The sequence below is a fragment of the Coregonus lavaretus genome (genome assembly GCF_964263955.1).
Source record: "Coregonus lavaretus genome assembly, contig: HAP1_SCAFFOLD_244, whole genome shotgun sequence".
Taxonomy (NCBI): Eukaryota; Metazoa; Chordata; class Actinopteri; order Salmoniformes; family Salmonidae; genus Coregonus; species Coregonus lavaretus.
The window spans coordinates 126,049-131,300 of record NW_028162610.1 but is presented as its reverse complement, the minus strand read 5'-3'; positions in this window follow the sequence as shown (position 1 = coordinate 131,300).

Sequence of the window (5,252 nt, the reverse complement as noted above, 5' to 3'; positions counted from 1 at the left end):
CTGTAGACCCAGGCTCCTGGTCCTGTAATATCCCCCAGGTGTTAATCACCACCATGGTGCCTAAACCCGGGTTCCTGGTCCTGTAATATCCCCCAGGTGTTGATCACCACCATGGTGCCTAAACCCAGGCTCCTGGTCCTGTAATATCCCCAAGGTGTTAATCACCACCATGGTGCCTAAACCCGGGTTCCTGGTCCTGTAATATCCCCCAGGTGTTAATCACCACCATGGTGCCTAAACCCGGGTCCTGGTCCTGTAATATCCCCCAGGTGTTAATCACCACCATGGTGCTGTAAATCCAGGCTCCTGGTCCTGTAATATCCCCCAGGTGTTAATCACCACCATGGTGCTGTAGACCCAGGCTCCTGGTCCTGTAATATCCCCCAGGTGTTAATCACCACCATGGTGCCTAAACCCGGGTTCCTGGTCCTGTAATATCCCCCAGGTGTTAATCACCACCATGGTGCCTAAACCCAGGCTCCTGGTCCTGTAATATCCCCCAGGTGTTAATCACCACCATGGTGCCTAAACCCGGGCTCCTGGTCCTGTAATATCCCCCAGGTGTTAATTACCACCATGGTGCCTAAACCCAGGCTCCTGGTCCTGTAATATCCCCCAGGTGTTAATCACCACCATGGTGCCTAAACCCAGGCTCCTGGTCCTGTAATAGCCCCCATGTGTTAATCACCACCATGGTGCTGTAGACCCGGGCTCCTGGTCCTGTAATATCCCCCAGGTGTTAATCACCACCATGGTGCCTAAACCCGGGCTCCTGGTCCTGTAATATCCCCCAGGTGTTAATCACCACCATGCTGCTGTAGACCCGGGCTCCTGGTCCTGTAATATCCCCCAGGTGTTAATCACCACCATGGAGCTGTAGACCCGGGCTCCTGGTCCTGTAATATCCCCCAGGTGTTAATCACCACCATGTTGCTGTAGACCCAGGCTCCTGGTCCTGTAATATCCCCCAGGTGTTAATCACCACCATGGAGCTGTAGACCCGGGCTCCTGGTCCTGTAATATCCCCCAGGTGTTAATCACCACCATGGAGCTGTAGACCCGGGCTCCTGGTCCTGTAATATCCCCCAGGTGTTAATCACCACCATGCTGCTGTAGACCCGGGCTCCTGGTCCTGTAATATCCCCCAGGTGTTAATCACCACCATGGAGCTGTAGACCCGGGCTCCTGGTCCTGTAATATCCCCCAGGTGTTAATCAACACCATGGTGCCTAAACCCAGGCTCCTGGTCCTGTAATATCCCCCAGGTGTTAATCACCACCATGGAGCTGTAGACCCGGGCTCCTGGTCCTGTAATATCCCCCAGGTGTTAATCACCACCATGGTGCTGTAGACCCGGGCTCCTGGTCCTGTAATATCACCCAGGTGTTAATCACCACCATGGTGCTGTAGACCCGGGCTCCTGGTCCTGTAATATCCCCCAGGTGTTAATCACCACCATGTTGCTGTAGACCCGGGCTCCTGGTCCTGTAATATCCCCCAGGTGTTAATCACCACCATGTTGCTGTAGACCCGGGCTCATGGTCCTGTTATATCCCCCAGGTGTTAATCACCACCATGGTGCTGTAGACCCGGGCTCCTGGTCCTGTAATATCCCCCAGGTGTTAATCACCACCATGTTGCTGTAGACCCGGGCTCCTGGTCCTGTAATATCCCCCAGGTGTTAATCAACACCATGCTGCTGTAGACCCGGGCTCCTGGTCCTGTAATATCCCCCAGGTGTTAATCACCACCATGGAGCTGTAGACCCGGGCTCCTGGTCCTATAATATCCCCCAGGTGTTAATCACCACCATGGTGCTGTAGACCCGGGCTCCTGGTCCTGTAATATCCCCCAGGTGTTAATCACCACCATGTTGCTGTAGACCCGGGCTCCTGGTCCTGTAATATCCCCCAGGTGTTAATCAACACCATGCTGCTGCAGACCCGGGCTCCTGGTCCTGTAATATCCCCCAGGTGTTAATCACCACCATGGAGCTGTAGACCCGGGCTCCTGGTCCTGTAATATCCCCCAGGTGTTAATCAACACCATGGTGCCTAAACCCAGGCTCCTGGTCCTGTAATATCCCCCAGGTGTTAATCACCACCATGGAGCTGTAGACCCGGGCTCCTGGTCCTGTAATATCCCCCAGGTGTTAATCACCACCATGGTGCTGTAGACCCGGGCTCCTGGTCCTGTAATATCCCCCAGGTGTTAATCACCACCATGTGCTGTAGACCCGGGCTCCTGGTCCTGTAATATCCCCCAGGTGTTAATCACCACCATGTTGCTGTAGACCCGGGCTCCTGGTCCTGTAATATCCCCCAGGTGTTAATCACCACCATGGTGCTGTAGACCCGGGCTCCTGGTCCTGTAATATCCCCCAGGTGTTAATCACCACCATGTTGCTGTAGACCCGGGCTCCTGGTCCTGTAATATCCCCCAGGTGTTAATCAACACCATGCTGCTGTAGACCCGGGCTCCTGGTCCTGTAATATCCCCCAGGTGTTAATCACCACCATGGTGCTGTAGACCCGGGCTCCTGGTCCTGTAATATCCCCCAGGTGTTAATCACCACCATGTTGCTGTAGACCCGGGCTCCTGGTCCTGTAATATCCCCCAGGTGTTAATCAACACCATAATGCTGCAGACCCGGGCTCCTGGTCCTGTAATATCCCCCAGGTGTTAATCACCACCATGGTGCTGTAGACCCGGGCTCCTGGTCCTGTAATATCCCCCAGGTGTTAATCAACACCATGCTGCTGTAGACCCGGGCTCCTGGTCCTGTAATATCCCCCAGGTGTTAATCACCACCATGGTGCTGTAGACCCGGGCTCCTGGTCCTGTAATATCCCCCAGGTGTTAATCACCACCATGTTGCTGTAGACCCGGGCTCCTGGTCCTGTAATATCCCCCAGGTGTTAATCAACACCATAATGCTGCAGACCCGGGCTCCTGGTCCTGTAATATCCCCCAGGTGTTAATCACCACCATGGTGCTGTAGACCCGGGCTCCTGGTCCTGTAATATCCCCCAGGTGTTAATCAACACCATGCTGCTGTAGACCAGGGCTCCTGGTCCTGTAATATCCCCCAGGTGTTAATCACCACCATGGTGCTGTAGACCCGGGCTCCTGGTCCTGTAATATCCCCCAGGTGTTAATCACCACCATGGTGCTGTAGACCCGGGCTCCTGGTCCTGTAATATCCCCCAGGTGTTAATCACCACCATGTTGCTGTAGACCCGGGCTCCTGGTCCTGTAATATCCCCCAGGTGTTAATCAACACCATGCTGCTGTAGACCCGGGCTCCTGGTCCTGTAATATCCCCCAGGTGTTAATCACCACCATGGTGCTGTAGACCCGGGCTCCTGGTCCTGTAATATCCCCCAGGTGTTAATCACCACCATGTTGCTGTAGATCCGGGCTCCTGGTCCTGTAATATCCCCCAGGTGTTAATCAACACCATAATGCTGCAGACCCGGGCTCCTGGTCCTGTAATATCCCCCAGGTGTTAATCACCACCATGGTGCTGTAGACCCGGGCTCCTGGTCCTGTAATATCCCCCAGGTGTTAATCAACACCATGCTGCTGTAGACCAGGGCTCCTGGTCCTGTAATATCCCCCAGTTGTTAATCACCACCATGGTGCTGTAGACCCGGGCTCCTGGTCCTGTAATATCCCCCAGGTGTTAATCACCACCATGTTGCTGTAGACCCGGGCTCCTGGTCCTGTAATATCCCCCAGGTGTTAATCAACACCATAATGCTGCAGACCCGGGCTCCTGGTCCTGTAATATCCCCCAGGTGTTAATCACCACCATGGTGCTGTAGACCCAGGCTCCTGGTCCTGTAATATCCCCCAGGTGTTAATCACCACCATGGTGCCTAAACCCGGGTCCTGGTCCTGTAATATCCCCCAGGTGTTGATCACCACCATGGTGCCTAAACCCAGGCTCCTGGTCCTGTAATATCCCCAAGGTGTTAATCACCACCATGGTGCCTAAACCCGGGTTCCTGGTCCTGTAATATCCCCCAGGTGTTAATCACCACCATGGTGCCTAAACCCATGCTCCTGGTCCTGTAATATCCCCCAGGTGTTAATCAACACCATGCTGCTGTAGACCCGGGCTCCTGGTCCTGTAATATCCCCCAGGTGTTAATCACCACCATGGTGCTGTAGACCCGGGCTCCTGGTCCTGTAATATCCCCCAGGTGTTAATCACCACCATGTTGCTGTAGACCCGGGCTCCTGGTCCTGTAATATCCCCCAGGTGTTAATCAACACCATAATGCTGCAGACCCGGGCTCCTGGTCCTGTAATATCCCCCAGGTGTTAATCACCACCATGGTGCTGTAGACCCGGGCTCCTGGTCCTGTAATATCCCCCAGGTGTTAATCAACACCATGCTGCTGTAGACCAGGGCTCCTGGTCCTGTAATATCCCCCAGGTGTTAATCACCACCATGGTGCTGTAGACCCGGGCTCCTGGTCCTGTAATATCCCCCAGGTGTTAATCACCACCATGGTGCTGTAGACCCGGGCTCCTGGTCCTGTAATATCCCCCAGGTGTTAATCACCACCATGTTGCTGTAGACCCGGGCTCCTGGTCCTGTAATATCCCCCAGGTGTTAATCAACACCATGCTGCTGTAGACCCGGGCTCCTGGTCCTGTAATATCCCCCAGGTGTTAATCACCACCATGGTGCTGTAGACCCGGGCTCCTGGTCCTGTAATATCCCCCAGGTGTTAATCACCACCATGTTGCTGTAGATCCGGGCTCCTGGTCCTGTAATATCCCCCAGGTGTTAATCAACACCATAATGCTGCAGACCCGGGCTCCTGGTCCTGTAATATCCCCCAGGTGTTAATCACCACCATGGTGCTGTAGACCCGGGCTCCTGGTCCTGTAATATCCCCCAGGTGTTAATCAACACCATGCTGCTGTAGACCAGGGCTCCTGGTCCTGTAATATCCCCCAGGTGTTAATCACCACCATGGTGCTGTAGACCCGGGCTCCTGGTCCTGTAATATCCCCCAGGTGTTAATCACCACCATGTTGCTGTAGACCCGGGCTCCTGGTCCTGTAATATCCCCCAGGTGTTAATCAACACCATAATGCTGCAGACCCGGGCTCCTGGTCCTGTAATATCCCCCAGGTGTTAATCACCACCATGGTGCTGTAGACCCAGGCTCCTGGTCCTGTAATATCCCCCAGGTGTTAATCACCACCATGGTGCCTAAACCCGGGTCCTGGTC